This window comes from Ornithorhynchus anatinus, chromosome 8, assembly GCF_004115215.2.
Source record: "Ornithorhynchus anatinus isolate Pmale09 chromosome 8, mOrnAna1.pri.v4, whole genome shotgun sequence".
Classification (NCBI taxonomy): Eukaryota; Metazoa; Chordata; class Mammalia; order Monotremata; family Ornithorhynchidae; genus Ornithorhynchus; species Ornithorhynchus anatinus.
Genome location: NC_041735.1, coordinates 57,400,521 through 57,419,085, shown reverse-complemented (window position 1 = coordinate 57,419,085; position 18,565 = coordinate 57,400,521). Strand labels below are relative to the sequence as shown.

The 18,565-nt window shown below is 47.4% G+C and overlaps 1 protein-coding gene across 3 annotated transcripts in view; it reads left to right on the top strand.

Moving 5' to 3' along the window:
• The first annotated feature begins 2,660 nt into the window (after positions 1-2,660).
• The window catches only part of PALS2 (protein associated with LIN7 2, MAGUK family member), a 71,975-nt gene continuing 56,070 nt past the window's right edge, over positions 2,661-18,565 (top strand). For 2 of the 3 annotated variants that reach the window (XM_029070339.2, XM_029070336.2), the window contains exon 1: positions 2,661-2,830. The gene's annotated coding sequence lies outside the window, so the exon portion shown is untranslated. The remainder of the gene's footprint in view (positions 2,831-18,565) is intronic. The other variant, XM_029070340.2, reaches the window with a different exon arrangement.

Here is an 18,565-nt window from a genome sequence, read left to right as displayed (position 1 = left end):
CTGGGATTAGAACCCACGACCTCCGACTCCCAAGCCGGGGCTCTTTCTGCTAAGCTGCTTCTCTGTGAAAGGGCAGGGTTCTAATCCTGGCTCCACTCCTTGTCCGCTGTGTGACCTAGGGCAAGTCATTTCACTTCTCTGGGCCTCAGTTACCTCATCTGTAAAATGGGGATTAAAACCGTGAGCCCCACTGGGACAACCTGATCACCTTGTATCGCCGCCAGTGCTTAGAAAAAAGTGCTTGGCACATAATAACCGCTTAACGAATACCATCATTATTATTATTTAGGCAAGTCACTTCACTTCTCTGGGCCTCTGGGAAAACATCTGTCAAATGGGGATGAAGACTGTGAGCCCCATGTGGGAGAACCTCACGACCGTGTATCCCCCCCAGTACTTAGAACAGTGCTTGACATATAGTAAGTGCTTAACAAATGCCACTATTATTATTATTATTATTATTATTTGGGCAAGTCACTTCACTTCCCTGAGCCTCTGGGACCTCATCTCTCAAATGGGGATGCAGACTGTGAGCCCCATAATAATGTTGGTATTTGTTAAACGCTTATTATGTGCCAAGCACTGTTCTAAGCGCTGGGGTAGATACAGGGTAATCAGGTTGTCCCATGTGAGGCTCACAGTTAATCCCCATTTTACAGATGAGGTAACTGAGGCACAGAGAAGTTAAGTGACTTGCCCATAGTCACACAGCTGACAAGTGGCAGAGCCGGGATTTGAACCCATGACCTCTGACTCCCAAGTCCGGGCTCTTTCCACTGAGCCATGCTGCTTCTCTACAAATAATAATGTTGGTATTAAGCACTTACTATGTGCAGAGCACTGTTCTAAGCACTGGGGTAGATACAGGGTAATCAGGTTGTCCCACATGAGACACAGTTAATCCCCATTTTACAGATGAGGTAACTGAGGCACAGAGAAGTTAAGTGACTTAATAATAATGTTGGTATTTGTTAAGCGCTTACTATGTGCCGAGCACTGTTCTAAGCGCTGGGGTAGACACAGGGGAATCAGGTTGTCCCACGTGGGGCTCACAGTCTGAATTCCCATTTTACAGATGAGGTAACTGAGGCACCGAGAAGTTAAGTGACTTGCCTGCCCATAGTCACACAGCTGACAAGTGGCAGAGCTGGGGTTCGAACTCATGACCTCTGACTCCGAAGCCCATGATCTTTCCACTGAGCCATGCTGCTTCAAGACAACCCTCGTGTATTCCCCTCCCCCGCCAGCGCTCTGAACAGTGCTTGACATATAGTAAGTGCTTAACAAATGCCATTATTATTATTATATTTGGGGAAATCACTTCACTTCTCTGGGCCTCCGGGACCTCATCTGTCAAATAAATACTACTGAATGAATGAATGAAATGGGGATGCAGACTGTGAGCCCCATGTGGGACAACCTCGTGACTGTGTATCCCCCCCAGAGTTCAGAACAGTGCTTGGCACATAGTAAGCGCTTAACAATTGCCATTATTATTATTTGGGCAAGTCACTTCACTTCTCTGGGCCTCCGGGACCTCATCTGTCAAATAAACACTATTGAATGAGTAAATGAATGGATGGATGAATGAATGAATGAAATGGGGATGCAGACTGTGAGCCCCACGTGGGACCTCATGACTGTGTATCCCCCCCAGAGTTCAGAAAAGCGCTTGGCACATAGTCAGTGCTTAACAAATGCCATTATGATTATTTGGGCAAGTCACTTCACTTCTCTGGGCCTCCGGGACCTCATCTGTCAAATAAATACTATTGAATGAGTGAATGAATGGATGGATGAATGAATGAATGAATGAATGAATAAATGAAATGGGGATGCAGACTGAGCCCCACGTGGGACAACCTCATGATCCTAATATCCTTCCCCCCGAGTGCTCAGAACAGTGCTTGGCACATAGTAAGTGCTTAACAAATGCCATTATTATTATTATTATTTGGGCAAGTCACTTTACTTCTCTGGGCCTCCGGGACCTCATCTGTCAAATAAATACTATTGAATGAATGAATGAAATGGGGATGCAGACTGTGAATCCCACGTGGGACAACCGCACGACCGTGTATCTCCTCCCAGCGCTTAGAACAGGGCTTGGCACATAGTCAGCGCTTAACAAATGCCATTATGATTATTTGGGCAAGTCACTTCACTTCTCTGGGCCTCCGGGACCTCATCTGTCAAATAAATACTATTGAATGAATGAATGAATGAATGAAATGGGGATGCAGACGGTGAGCCCCACGTGGGACAACCGCACGACCGTGTATCCCCTCCCAGCGCTTACAACAGGGCTTGGCACATAGTCAGCGTTTAACAAATGCCATTATTATTATTATTATAATATGCGTATGTATGTACATATAAAGGCCCGATTAGCGGGGCAGGAGGGCAGACACGCGGCAGCCGCCAACGGCCAAGGGGGCGGGGCCGGCGGCGGAGCGCGCCTGCGCGGGGGCGCGAGGGGCTCGTCCTCGCCGCCGAGCAGGCGCGCGGGGTGGGGAGGGGGCCGCGCGGGGAAGCGCGCGGATCCCGGCCGGCGCAGGCGCAGAAGGGTGGAGCGCGCGCGCGCGCGCCAGCGCGAGCCCGGGAGGCCGTGGCCGGGCGCGCGCGCGCGCTCGGCGGCTGAGGCGGGAGGAGACGAGGGGGTGTGTGAGGAGGAGGAGAGAAGGAGGAGGAGGAGGAGAGAAGGAGGAGAAGGAGAAGAGACGCCTTTCCAATTCCCACGTCCCGGACTCGAGTTTGTAGATGGGGCTGCTGGGCGGCGGGGGCGGCGGCGGCTGAGGCGGGGCGAAGCCCGGAGCGGCGGCCAGAGGCGGTGAGTTGCCGCGCGTGGTCCCCGTCCTCCTCGCCCACACCCTCTTCCTTCTCCCTCCCTCGTCTCCTTCTTCTTCTTCTTCTTGTCCTCCTCCTCCTCCTGCTCCTGCTCCTCCGCCCCCGGAGGTCGGCGGGGAACGGTCCCCGGCCTGAGGGGGAGCGCGGGGGGTCCTGCCGCCGGGGGCCGGACTCGCCGCCGCCTCCGGCCCCGTTGTCCTGCTGCCTCGCACCCCCACATCACACACACCGCGCTCCCCACACACACATCACCCCCTCCCACACACACACCACGCAGACCACGCACCCCCACACATCACACACCTCGCACCCCACGTACCCCCACAGATCACACACCTCGCACACCACGCACCCCCCCATCACACACCACGCACCCCCACATCACACACCACGCACCCCCACATCACACACCACGCACCCCCCCACATCACACACCACGCACCCCCCCCCACATCACACACCACGCACCCCCACATCACACACCACGCACCCTCCCCACACAGCACGCACCCTCCCATACACACAGCACGCACCCCCCATACACACAGCACGCACCCCCCATCACACACATCGCACCCCCCCACATCGCACACCACGCACCCCCCCCCCACCATGCCCCCCCATCACACACATCGCACCCCCCATCACACACCGCACCCCCCCTCCACACACACCGCACCCCCCCACATCACACACCACGCACCCCCCACCCCACATCGCGCCCCCTCACATCTCCCCTCTCCCCCCCCCCCATCACCCACGGCACCCCCACATCCCATGCCACGCATCCCCACACACCACGCACCCCCCCTCCCCAGGTCCCGCCCGGCCCGGGAGCAGCAGCAGCAGCTCCCGGAAAACTGGGAATGTGGCGTTTAATGGGGAGAGGTTTTCGTCCCACCCCGACCTCACCCCTATGCCCCGTATCTCCCCTGATGACCTGTCTCTCCCCCAGCGCTTAGAACAGCGCTCCGCACATAGCAAGCGCCTAACAAATACCAACATGATTATGCCTCGCCACCTTTCCCCCGCCCTGTCCGGTCCTGCCCTCCTCCCCTCCCTCCCCGGCCGTTTCATCCGCATTGGGGAGAGGCGGCGGGATTTAATTGTGGGGAGGGGGCCGCCTGCCGTGTCGCCCACCCGGCCTGCGGCTTTCCCCTCCCTCCCTCTCTCCCCTCCTCCTGGGCCGGTTTTTCCCCGGGCCGGGGGCAGGGCGGGAGGGGCACCCCGACTGCGGGTCGCAACGTGTCTCGTCTAATCGGGGTGGATGGGGGAGCCTCCCCTTTCCTCCCCGCCCCCGCGCCGGCCGGGCCGGGCCTGGGGGATGCTCGCCCGCCCTTCTGCTCGCCCTCCCGCCCTCTTGGTCGTGGTGGCCTCGTGGCTGGCTGGCTTTCTGGCTGGCTTTCTGGCTGACTGCGGTAGTAAAGCATGAATGAAGAGGGCGGGGGCTCCCTGATTGACACCTCCGCCCTCGGTCGCCCCGCGGGGCCCCTGGTCGCCCTTCCTCCCCCCCCCCCCCCCACCGGGCGAGGAAATAACAGCGATGGTATTTGTTGAGCGCTTACTTGTCATTCAGTCGTCTTTACTGAGCGCTTACTACTCGTTCATTCATTCAGTCGCATTTACTGAGCGCTGACAGGGTGCTGGACTAAGCGTTTGGAAAGTACAGTACGGCAGTAGGGAGAGACAGTCCCTGCCCATAATGAGCTTACTATGTGCCAGGCACTGTACTAATTGCTGGGGGTGGGGGTACATAATAATGTTGGTATTTGTTAAGCGCTTTACTATGTGCCAAGCACTGTTCTAAGCACTTATTATGTGCCAAGCACTGTCCTAAGCGCTTACTATGTGCCAAGCACTGTCCTAAGCGCTTACTGTGTGCCAAGCACTGTCCTAAGCGCTTACTATGTGCCAAGCACTGTACTAAGCGCTTACTGTGTGCCAAGCCCTGTTCTAAGCACTTACTATGTGCCAAGCACTGTTCTAAGCGCCGGGGTAGATACACGGTAATCAGGTCGTGCCATGTAGGGCTCACAGTCTTCATCCCCATTTTACAGATGAGGTAACGGAGGCCCAGGGAAGTGACTTGCCCAAGGTCACAGAGCTGACAAGTGGAGGAGCTGGGATTAGAACCCACGACCTCTGAGTCCCAAGCCTGCGCTCTTTCCACTAAGCCACGCTGCTTCTCTTGGATCCAAACAAATCGAGTTGGACGTGGCCCTTGTCTCAAGTGGGGCTCACGGTGTCAATCCCCATTTTACAGATGAGGGAACTGAGGCCCAGAGAAGGGAAGTGAGTTGCCCAAGGTCACACAGCAGTCATTCATTCAGTCGTATTTATTGAGCGCTGACTGGGTGCAGAGCACTGGACTAAGCGCTTGGAATGTACAATTCGGCAACAGATAGAGACAATCCCTGCCCAACAACGGGTTCACAGTCTAAAAGGGGAGACAGCAAAACCGAACAAGTAGTGGAGGCGGGATTAGAACCCATGACCTGACGCCCAGGCCCGTGAGGCCGGGAGGGGAAGGGGTTTCCTGGCTGGAGGGAGGCGGGTCGCAGCTCCTTGTGGCCAGGGGTCACCCTGGACCAACTGTAGTGTAGTGGCCCTCTCCCGAGCGTTCAGTACAGGGTTCTGCACCCAGTGAGATCTCAGTATTCAATCGTATTTATTGAGCGCTTTCTGCTTGCAGAGCACTGTAGTCTAAATGCTTGGGAGAGTCCAATACAGTAATAGAGACAATCCTTGCCCTCAACGAGCTCACAGTTGGACGGTGGGGAGAGACATCAGAATAAATGAATAAAATGCCAGATCTGTACATAAGCGCTGTGCGGCGGGGAGGGGTTGGAGAGCAAAGGGAGCCAGTCAGGGTGACGCGGAAGGGAGGGGGAAGATGGGGAAAAGTGGGGCTTAGGCTGGGAAGGCCTCTTGGAGGAGGTGTGCCTTCAGGAAGGCTTTGAAGCGGGGGACAGTCATTGGGGGATTTGAAGAGGGAGGGGGTTCCAGGCCAGAGACGGGACGTGGGCCAGGGGTCGTTGGGGAGACAGGCGAGGTGGAGGCACAGTGAGCAGGTGAGCACCAGAGGAGCTCAGTGTGTGGCCTGGGATGTAGATGATCCTGATGGATTGATTTTTTCCACCCTCCCATTGGGGAGTTGCCACTGGGAAGGGGGTTGTTCATGGATTGATTTCCCCACCCCCCCATTGGGGGTTGCAACTGGGAAGGGGTTTGTCCATTCAGCCGTATTACTACTGCGTGCGGAGCACTGTGCAGAGCGCTGGACTGTTGGGTGGTGGGGGGGGGGGTGGCGGCGTTTTGCACAGGCAGCCGGTTGGGAATGTCGGATGTGAATCCCACCGGCTCTGCGGCTCGCAGCCCGGCGTTAATCGTTTTCAAGTTCCCTCGGCTTGGAGGAGCTGCGGGAAGTTGGGCTGGTCACCTCTAAATAGGCAGTGGGCCGAAGGAGGCTTGGGAGAATCTGTAGGTATGGCCGGGTCTGCTTACTGTCCTGTCTCATTTGTAAATGACCCAGGGAAAAATTCATTCAATGGTATTTAGTATCTATTGAGTGCTTACTATGTGCAGAGCACTGTACTAAGCGTTTGGAATGGACAAATGAAACTTCAGTGCTCTAGGTGGTGGACGTTTAGCCAGTCCCATTTTTTGTTAGTCTGTTTTAAGTGTGTGTGTGTAATATGTGTATGGCACACAAGCAGGGCGTTTTGGACGTTCATTGAAAACGATGGCATGTTGCACTTCTTGGGTGAGATCACCTAGGGTACCGCATCGAGACTGCTGCAGTACCTAGGTACAACAGACCCGATGTAAGATCTGGAGTTCGTTTTCGGTATTTCCCCTGCCATCACGTCGCAAACTAGATCTATAACCTTCACTAATTGATGGTGTGTAAGATCTGTCCCAAAAAGCTGCCTCCACTCTCCAGAAAAGTAACAAAGAACTTTTTGGTGATGTACTCGGTTACCCGTGATTTGGACTTAGACTCTGTATTTGCAGAATCTTCCAGCTTTCCCCAGATGCTTGCCGTTTACGATAGAGGTAGTCACTGTTTAAGATCCCTATAATCAGCAGATATAGACAGCTGTACCTTGAAATTATTCTCTTGCCATGCAAATGTACGTATTACATAAGCGCTCAGGATAATGTTTTGTGCACAGTAAGCGCTCAATAAATACGATTGAATGAATGAGTTACAAAGCTTTCGGAAGAGCTCCGGAATCCGGTGAACGTCAGATGCTTTTTCTAAATGTTGTTCAAGTAGGGCTGTCGTTTGATGGAATTAATTTAGATTCTGAACGAGAAGGCTTTTGCATTTGAAAAAAACAAGTTTTTATTAATAATCTTGATGACATATTACCATTTTGTCCTCCAAACTAGCATTTGGATTTTCAGTATGATCAAACCATTAAAAGGAAAAAAAAATTGTGTGATTTTTTTGCATGAGTGTTTTGTAGCTGGATTAGAAAAGAAAATTGAGATATAAACTTTAATGCCTAGCGGATGCTTTTTTTTTTAAACTGAACTCTTTAAAGGAAAATTGCTATTTACATTTGTAATGTTCCTTTAATATTTCGCTAGCTTAGTCCTGCATTCTTAGAGGTTAGCTCTGATCTTTTATTTTAAATCTCAGATTTGAAATTCAGAACTGTATTTTCAGAAAAATTCCAAATATTAAGTTCTGCAAATCATAACTGAATTAGCCTCTAAGATAGGACTAAAATAGTCACTTAAATGTAAGAAAATGCAAGCTCCATTGTGCTTATTAGTAAGAAAAAGGAATACTTATTTTGGTGTAACGTTGAGGCTTAATATTATCTAGTCCAAATATTGAAAATGCAAGCTTGCCGTTGTCAGCAAAGTTTTCTCCCCAAAGGGATAATGCAAGTAAATTTGTGTTGATTTCCATTTTAAATTTCCTTGCAAAAATAGGACTCATTCCAGAAGGAAAAACTGCCTGTAGTTTCCTTTGAAGCCAATTGAATTTTGATTTTGTCGCTCATGAAACAAAATTCTTTGAATTGTATTCTGCTAAGTGGCTGCTTCCTCAAGGTCCACTCTTTGATTTGTCAGCCTCTCTAAGGATCAAGAGAAGTAGGCGCAAGAGATTCCTTCAAGGGTTTGCGGAATATGGAAATTTCAGTCTCTTCTGTCTTGCACGTTGGTTTTGCCTGGTGTAGAGTGAGCGTATAATTTATATATTTTTGATTTTCTAAAGTTGTACTCCCAAAAAATATTCCACTATGCCTGCTGAATGGCTCCGACCGCTAGAGAGAGACATTAGCACATGGATTGACCAGAGCGCTTTAATGTTCAAATCCAGTAACTGCTAATCACTCCTGGGCAGTTTGCCAAAATACTGGCCCTGTGCTGATGAGAGATCAAGACAGTGGTGCATTTGGATCAAGGTGCCTGGTTATTTTTCACTATATTAAAAAAAAGCCTTAAGAACAGTTTGTGTCAATAAATGCATCATATTTATTGGACCGTGAGACACCGAGGCTTTTAAGTGAAAAATGTAAGAAAGAGTAAGTACTGAATTTCATTTATCTTCCGTCTTCCGGGCTACTCTGTAAAATAGCCGATTATCTGAGCTAATAGGGATTAAAACTAGTTGAGGTAATCACAGGTTTGGGTAAACAAGCAGAGTTGGTGGGGGGTGGGGTGGCAAGAGGGTTGGTTGTCATGGACAAGTATTTGCTGAAGTTTATTTTAGTTAAAGCTTTTTGAAGTATAGCCATTTGGTTCACATTCATAAATCTGGTCATTCAGTTTTTTCCTATGCTTTTTACTAAATTTAAAAGTTTGAAGCTCGGTATGTATTATAATCATGAGTTCTTTTCCGAGAAAAGGGGTGGGAGAGGAGAAAATGGAACTGTGGAAGCAGGAGGAGAACTGAGGGATTTGCAAGGAGTGATTAGTAGGAACAAAAAGACAAGGAGGGATAAAAGGATGAAGGAATCATTTTTCAAATAGGAAGGGATTAGAGGTAGATGCACATCTACTCTAGGGGCAGACAGGTAGGGACTCGGTCTGATGCGGATGCATTTTCCATGTGCCTTACTGGAAATAGAACAAAGTGATGTGAGGACATTAGCGCAGAAAAGTAGATGAAAATAGTTAATGGTTTTTGGATGAAGAAAGAAAGTTAAGGAAGGTCCGGGTATGAGATGAAGGGCAGAAGACAAGCTGCCGACGAAGTACGATGAGAGTGGAAGTAGGGAGCACTTCACATTATGCTTTGCGCCCTGCAGTTTTGTTACCCGTGTGAAGCCCTGTGCCTGCGCTGTCCAGATCCAGAAGGAGGCCTGCTGCCTGAATTCTAGTGCTGTGGTCATCCTCTCCCCAATTCTCTCAAGCCTCCTGTCCCCCATCTCTCCCGCCCGTCCCCCTGCCTGAAGTGACCATAAAAGGTGAAGCTACTAGGTGTGTAGCATATCAGCTGGGCCTGTGCAAGGCTTCTCTTCAAGCACCTAGCTTCTGATGTCTCAAGTCAAAGACTCCGTCCCCCATATTGACTCGCAACAATCAGAAAGGAGAAGAAATGAGAAAGAAGAGGGGAGGGAGTGAAGTGCTAGTGCGGCTGAACGTTGTGTGAGGGACACTGTCAGTTCTTTGTGGGCAGGGAACGTGTCTGTCATTTCTCTTGTATCATACGCTTTCCTCAAGTGCTTAATCCAGTGCCCCGCACGCAGTGAGTGTTCAATAAATACCATTCATTAATTATTGAGTAAGCTATAATCCAGTTTCCATCCTGAGACCATGCTTGCCAAGGTCACATTGATTTCCTTCTAGACGAATCCAACAGATTTCTTCATCCTAAATTCTTCTCGACCTTTTGGCCGCCTTAAATTCTGGACCGTACCCTTCTCCTGGAGAGACCAACTTTGGTTTTTGTGACATTAGTCTTCTTTTTACCTTTCTGATCGATCCCTCTCAATCTTCCATTCGTTCATTCATTCATTCAGTAGTATTTATTGAGCGCTTACTATGTGCAGAGCACTGTACTAATCGCTTGGAATGTACAAATCGGTAACAGATAGGGACAGTCCCTGCCCTTTGACGGGCTTACAGTCTAATCGGGGGAGACGGACAGACAAGAACAATAGCAATAAATAGAATCAAGGGGACGAACATCTCATTTCACTCTCCAGTGAAAAGCAGTGTGGCCTAGGGGAGAGGGCACGAGCCTAGGAGCCAGGAAACCTGGGTTCTCTTCCCAGCTCTACCTCTTGCCTGCTGTGCGTCCCTGGGCAAGTCACTTTACTTCTGTACCTCATTTTCCTCATCTCTAAAATGGGGAATATCTGCTTTTCCTCACCATTAGATTAATGAGCCCTGTGTGGAACCAGGACTGTGCCTAATCTTAATCTATCTTCTCCAGGTCAGCGTTGTGCTTGGTGCATAGTAAAATGGGGATTCAATAAATCCATCAGTCATTTATTAAGCGCTTACTGTGTGCAGAGCACTGTACCAAGTGCTTGGCAGAGTTCACTATAACAGAGATGATCATTCCCTAGACTGTGAGCTCCATGTGGAACAGTCACTCTGTCCAGCCTAATTGTCTTCTGTCTACTGCAGCGCTTAGTACAGTGCATATACATAGTAAGTGCTTGCCAAATGTATTATTATTGTTAGCTTAACAAATTCCATGATTATTGCTAATAATAATCTTTCTCAAGCGCTTCCTCTACCTCCTACACACCAACTGGGTGTCTCTCAAGGCTCTGTACTGGTGTCTTTCTCTTATAATAATAATAATAATACTATGGTATTTAAGCACTTAATATGTACTAGGCATTGGGGTAGATGCAAAATACTCTTGAGAAAAGATGTGTCTCTGGACTTTGTATTGGGTCACTTATAGGGAGTCACAGTTCATGGGTTCGAATCCCGGCTCTGCCACTTGTCAGCTGTGTGACTGTGGACAAGTCGCTTTCACTTCTCAGTGCCTCAGTTACCTCATCTGTAAAATGGGGATTAAAACTGTGAGCCCCACGTGGGACAGCCCGATCACCTTGTATCCCCCCAGCACTTAGAACAGTGCTTTTCACATAGTAAGCTCTTAACAAATACCACATTATCATTATTATTATTACTTATCCAGTCTCTTCTCCCACATAGTGGAAAGAGCCCGGGCTTGGGAGTCAGAGGTCGTGGGTTCTAATCCTGGCTCTGCCACTTGTCTGCTGTGTGACCTTGGGCAAGTCACTTAACTTCACTGTGCCTCAGTTACCTCATCTGTAAAAATGGGGATGAAAAACTGTGATCCCCACGTGGGACAATCTGATTACCATGCATCTACCCCAGCGCTTAGAACAGTGCTCTGCACATAGTAAGCGCTTAACAAATACCATAATTATAACCCAAGCTGTTCCTCTAAAGCTGTTCCTTTCATTGAGCCTTGTTCTTGTCTCTCTGCCACTGACTTCTTGTTCAAAATCTTCCTGCTTGCCTGGAACAGGCGCCCGACCCCCCCACCCTCAAACACACACCCACCCACATACCAAATAGATCACTGCTCTCCCCAGTTAATTTCTAATCTCTCCACTTTACTCTCCCCTTATTACCACTTGGGCTCCTCCGTAGTACCTAGGCCTTTGGTACTCACCTCCCAGAGCATTTTATCCATTTATCTTTACACTTGATTACTTCCTGTTGATTTTAGTGGCTGTCTCCTGGTCCATTGTAACATCCTGTGGGCAGCGATCATATCTACTACTTCTATTGTACTCTTCGAAGTAATTAATTCAGTGCTTTGGTCATGGCACGCACTCAATAAATACTTCTGATTGGTTGGGTCTCAGTGCTTAAGGCAGGAGCTTAAGAAGCAGCATGGCCTAGTGGCAAGAACACGGGCTTGGGAGTCAGAAGATGTGGGTTCTAATCCCGGCTCCGCCACTTGTCTGCTGTGTGACCTAGGGCAAGTCACTTCACTTCTCTGTGCCTCAGTTGCCTCATCTGTAAAATGGGGATGAAGAATGTGCGCCCTATGTGGGACAACCTGATTACCTTGTATCCACCCCAGCGCTTAGTACATTGCTTGGCACTTAGCGCTTAGAGAAGCAGCAAGGTGTAGCAGCTAGGGCCCCGGGCCTGGAAGTCAGAAGTTCATGGGTTCTAATCCCGGCTCTTCCACGTGTCTGCTGTGTGACCTTGGGCAAGTCACTTCACTTCTCTGGGCCTCAGTTCCCTCATCTGTAAAATGGGGATTAAGAGTGTGAGCCCTATGTGGGACAGGGACTGTGTCCAACCTAACTTGTATCTACTCCAGTGCTTAGACTGGTGCTTGGCACATAGTAAGCGCTTAACAAGTACCATAATTATTAAGAGCTGAACACCAGGTAATTTGATGATAAAGCCAACTCTGTTGAGCATTTATTGTGCACCGGGCAATAGGGGAATATCAGTCTGCATTTACGGTGTGCAGAGCACTGTACTAAAAACTTGGGAGAGTACAATAGAACAATAAACAGACACATTCCGCACCCACTCGAGCTTACAGTCTAGAAGGGGGGGACCATCATTAATATAAAAGGAAGCAACAAAGATGTGATGCCAACTCGGTGATATTGGTGTTAGTTGGAGCAGAAGGAAGAGGATTAGAAGGAAGCCACTCTGAAGAATTTGGCTAGGCAAATTAGAGCCTAGTGGAGAGGGGTAAAGAAACTTAGTGACCTGAGGAGAAAAGGAAAGATTTGCTGAGTTTGTCCATTGCCCTTGGGAAGCCTGTGAGAAGCATGAGCCTTCTGGGGTTGGATGTTTTAAGGTGGACCTGTCTTAGCAAGGGGATATCTTTTCAGGGGATGATGCACCTTTCTGACACCATTACCATGTGAGCTGTAAATGATGGGTTTCTGGAAAAGAAGATCCAAGTCTTATAATTTACCTATAATTTATTTTAATGGCTGTCTCCTCCTGTAGATTACAAATTCCTTGTCGGCAGTGCTCTGCAACACAGTAAGCACTCAATAACTCCCTGTAGACTGCAAGTCGGTTGTGGGCAGGGAATGTGCCTGTTATTGTTGTATTGTACTCTTCCAAGTGCTTAGTAATAATAATAATAATAATAATAATGTTGGTATTTGTTAAGCGCTTACTATGTGCTGAACACTGTTCTAAGCACTGGGATAGGTACAGGGTAATCAGGTTGTCCCGCGTGAGGCTCACAGTCTTAATCCCCATTTTACATATTACAGCACCGAGAAGGGTGACGGGTGGCGGAGCCGGGATTAGAACCCATGACCTCTGACTCCTAAGCCCGTGCTCTTACCCCTGAGCCACGCTGCTCTGCACACAGTAAGCACTCAAATCCGATTGAATGAATGAATGAATTTGATGCGCTAGGAAACCCAGATGACCCTGTCTGTGTAATTATCTGAAAAGACCATTTGAAGCCCCAAGAACTATAAATTACACAGTAATTAAGTTAGTGTAGTCATCAGCAGCCCTTTAAAGAAGTGTAGTGACTTGTCCAGTGTCACGTACTATGATGGAGTTGTATTGAGAAACTCAGTCTCCTGACTTAATACTCTTCCTCTAGCCGTTCTTAAAATGCAACTACTTTCAGTAATAATAATATTAAAAATGATGATTTTGGTATTTGAGTGCTTTCTATGTGCCGGGCACTGTTCCAAGAGCTGGGGTAGATACAAGGTAATCGGATTGGATACAGTCCCTGTCCCAGATAGGGCTCACAGTCTTAATCCCCATTTTACAGAAGAGGGAACTGAGGCACGGAGAAATGAAGTGACTTGCCTAAAGTCACACAGCAGACAAGAGGCAGAACTAGGGTTAGAACCCATGACCTTCTGACTTCCAGGCCTGTGCCCTATCCACGAGGCCATAAGTTAGGCAACTAAGAGCTGAAAGACATTTTCTGTGTTGATTCTTGATTTTTTTAAAAGTGCATTCCTTATTTAAACAGGCCAACTCCCCAGGGACAACTGAACATGTGTTGCAATGTTTCTTCTAATGAAATCCAGGCCACCCTAGTCCAGACTCACTTCAGAGCTGGCGTGAACCCAGGTCAGTCTTGGAAGTTATGAACTGAGGCTCTACTAGGGTTAGAACTGGAGTGGTCTGGGTGAGATGAATGAATCTATCGATGTTTGTCCTAAAATGGGCCAGGTCATGCAGAAGTCTAGCAAAGTTAGAAGAGACTTGAAACCAACTGGACTAATTCCTGGCCCCACGGCTGGATTGCAACTAAAGTAGCTTGGATAGATCATTAGCATAGTCAAGGAAAGAGGGAATGAAAGAAAAGGAATATAGGGCCTTTTGAATACGAATAAAATATTTTTTTCTTGCCTTTTGGAGTATAACTCTGGGAAGTCAGAGGTATGTATATAGGCAAGTAAGAAAAGCAACCTGGCCTGGTTAATAAAGCATGGGCCCGGGAGCCAGGGAACCCGGGTTCTAATCCTGGTTCACCACTTGGCTTCTGTATGACCTTGGACTAATCCTTAACTTCTCTGTACCTCAGTTTCCTCAACTGCAAAAATGGGGATTCAATGTCTGTTCTCCCTCCTCTTTAGGATCCCATGTGAATCCGATGTGGGACAGGGACTGTACCTGGCCTGATTAACTTGTATTTTGCCCCAGCACTTAGAACAGTGCTTGACACATACCATAAAAAACTGTTTTTTTCAATTTCACCAATATTCTGCTCTTCTAGAGGTAAATATAGAGAAGCAGCATGATCTAGTGGAAAAAGCAGGGGCCTGGGAGTAAGAGGACCTGGGTTCTTTTGCCAGGTCTGCCATTTATTTGCTGTGTAACCATGGGTAAGTCGCTAAACTTCTCTGTGCCTCGATTCTCTCATCTGTATAATGGGGATTCAATATCTCTTCTCCCTCCTACTTGGACTGTGAGCCCCATGTGAGATCTTGTAATTACCCCAGTGCTTAGTACGGTGCTTGGCATATACATAATGTCTAATGAATATCATTATTATGTTACTATTAATATAAATATAGGCTTTCAGTTTGAGAATAGTCTAAAAATGGTCTAACTTGAACTTAATGTAAACAGTGGTGAGGTTTTCATGCAGCTGGGTCATGCTCTTATAGTTGTCATTAGATTTTCCCTTGTAATCCTGGTGAAAATTTAAAAATTTTAATTTATAAGGTTTTCCAATTCTATTCAGGGTCTTCAAACAAGTAGCCAATTGTTGGTTGATGTCAACGTCCATACTTTTTTTTTGCAGGTGGTCAGTTTTGAAGCATTCCTCCACATCCAATGTGCCTTTCATCTCAATTACCTGATTCAGGTCGTGACCCATCATTTAACTTCCTATGTACAACCCTGTAAAATTTAAGGGCAAATTTGGCAGCTGTAAACCTCAGCAATTTAGTATAATTTAGGATATTGGCAACTTAAAAAGTTGCAGACTTGTCACTTTGACATTTTGTTATTCAAAATTTGAGCATTTTATTTTTGGTATGAGATTGCAAAAACTCACATTTTCAAAATTGCTCTAGTATTTTCTGTTGCCACTGAAAGAGCTGAATCCCCCAGAATTAAGTGGGATTACTTTTGTGCATACCAACTCTGTATTGTGCTCTACCAAACGCTTAGAACATGCTCTCTGCAAACAGTGGCAAGGGCGTGGGCCTGCCAGTCAGGTGACCTGGGGTGTAATGCCGGCTCCGTCTCTTTTTGAGTCATTTTATTTTTCAGTGCCTCAGTTACCTCACCTATAAAATGGGGGTTAAGTCTGTGAGCTCCAAGTGGGACATGGACTGTATGCAACCGGATTATCTTCTATCAACTGTATTGCTTAGTACTGTGCTTGGCATGTAGTAAGTGCTTAACAATTACCATTTTTTTTAAAAAAGTCGTTGATAAATACATCGATGATAATGCAGTAATTTTGGGGGGGGCAAACGGCATGAGTCCGATTAGGATTGTGATGAGTAGGAAAGATATGTCTAATTTATAACTTGATAGAAAATTATCTGACTGAATGTGGAATGTGTACATTTAATAAGTTCTGTAAAATATGCCCCTGTTAATTTAAGGACATGAACTTATTTTCATTGTTACAATTCATAGTTGTCTCTTGTATTCAAACAGAGAATACAAGAAGTTTTATATATACAAGAATATATGAAGTTTTATAATTGTGGGCAAGTTTAGTTGAATCAGCTATTCAATCAGTGGTATTAATCGAGCACTTATGTGCAGAGCACTGTACTTAAGCACTCGGGAAAGCGTGATACAGAGAGATGCTTGGCCACAAGCAGTTTAGAGACCTAGTCAGGGAGACAGGCGTTAAAATAAATTACAGATGGAGATGAACGTGGATGGATGAACACTGGAGGTTTTTGAGGAGAAGGGAGATGTGGATCTGTGCAGCGGAGGGGGATTATGGACTGGCGTGGGGAGCTACAGGAAGCAAGGAGGTCAGTGAGGAAAAAAGAATGAAATGCATATAGTGATATCACATGGCCAAAGGAATTTTGGCAAATGTCAGGGTTGAGGTTAATACTAATGTTGGTATTTGTTAAGCGCTTACTATGTGCAGAGCACTGTTCTAAGCGCTGGGGTAGACACAAGGGAATCAGGTTGTCCCACGTGGGGCTCACAGTCTTAATCCCCATTTTACAGATGAGGTAACTGAGGCACAGAGAAGTGAAGTGACTTGCCCACAGTCACACAGCTGACAAGTGGCAGAGCTAGGATTTGAACTCATGATCTCTGACTCCAAAGCCCATGCTCTTTCCACTGAGCCACGCTGTTTCTCACTGGTCTCTCTCATTCAGCCTCTCCCTTTAGTCTGTCCACTCCCCAGTCCAGATCATCTTTCTAACCCATGATTGTGCCCAACTCTCTCCCCTCCTCAAAAACCTGTCATTTAATGTCGACTGTGACTCTGATGTTAATGCTTGTTGGGATAGGTTCGGCCCTTATGGCCATTTAGACTTTGTAGATCGTCAATTTGGAATGAAGCTCGATGTGAGTGTTACTAATTCCGTCTGTCAATCTCAAAGGATACTGCGGAAGAAGAACTTCACGGATTCTGCATTGTGTTTAAAAAAGGGGATGTCAGAGACAAGTTTATTACTATTAGTGCTTCTTCTAACACTATTAGGGAGTGGTGATGGACGGAAGCCTTTCCGTTGCTAGTTAAGACTAGCTCAGCTTCAAGGAAAATGGTGTTTTTATAGATAATTGATATCACATTCATAATGATCAGAAGAATACAATACAAGAAACATCCTTCAGGATAGAAAGCAGTAAAGTCCCACTGGCGTAGCCCCGGAATCTGCTTTGTTCTAGGTGACCTGATACTACTGATAAGCAGGGCCGGAGGACTTGATCGATGCAAGGGAGTAGTTTCGTATTATCTAGGATCTGCTGTGATGTTGCTTGGTACAAATCGAGCTTTGGCCACTCCAATTGAGTCAGTAGTGTAACCACATTGGGTTTGGTTGCAATCAATGACCAAGTTATTGGAGTCAATCAAATAACCAGCTTGGCTTGAGTCAATCAAGTACCAGGTTATTTGGGCCAATTAAATAATGGAAGCAACACCGGAGTGGTCAAGCTGGCCTAGGGCTGAAACAGCTTGGAGGGGAGGGTCAGAAAAGAAAGGGACAGATACAAGATCTTGACCATTGGGCTTCCACAAATATACTACATTGAAGACATGCAGCCCTCATAACAGAGCTTCTTATTTTCCCTCCCAAACCCTGTCCTCTCTGAACTTTCCTGTCACTTTGGATAGCACAAACCATCCTTCCCATCTCACAAGTCCACACAGTCCACTCCCCAGGACTAACCTTCTCACTGTGCCTGTCTCATCACCGACCACTGGCCCGCGTCCTACCACTGGCCTGGAACGCCCTCCCTCCTCAAACCTGCCAACCAATCAGTCATCCTCCCTTCAAAGCCCTACTGAGGGCGCACCTCCTCCAAGAGGCCTTCCCAGACTAAGCCCCCTTTTCCTCAGCGCCCCCTCCCTTCCACATCACCTCCACTCGCTCCCTTTGCTCCCCCCCCAGCACTTATATATACCCTGTAATTCTATTTATATTGATGCCTATTTACTTGTTTGACGTCGTCTCTCCCCCTCTAGACTGTAAGCCCATTGTAGGAAGGGATTGTCTCTCTTTATTGCTGTATTGTACTTTCCAAGCACTTAGTATTCTGCTCTGCACACAGTAAGTGCTCAGTAAATGATTGAATGAATTAATAGCACGGAGGTCACCTTAAGGGAGACTACCTTATGGCAAACTCATACTGAAGTAAGCCTGCCTTGGCCCGCACGGCACCGTGCATGAGTGCATAACCATATCTTCCGACCTTGCATCATGTTCTATCCAAATAGATGCATGTGGTCCGAGGGATATTCCCTAAGCACCTGCAAATGTTCTATTCAAAATATGCAGTGGAAGCATGTGCTATAGAAGGACTGAATGTCCACCTTCTGTCCACCTTCAAAGCATTAAGGTCACATCTCCTTCAGGAGGCCTTCCCTGATGAAGCCCCCTTTTCCCCGGCTCACTCTCTTCTGCATCATCTGTGCACTTAAAAATGTGACTTTTGGACATTCGCTATATGCCCCAACTCCACAGCACTTAAAAAGATATCTTAAATTATATACCAGAAATTAATTGTCTCTCTCTAGATGGTAAGCTTGTTATGGGCAGGAATGTGTCTGTTAATTCTCCCAAACATTGTACTCTCCCAAGCACTT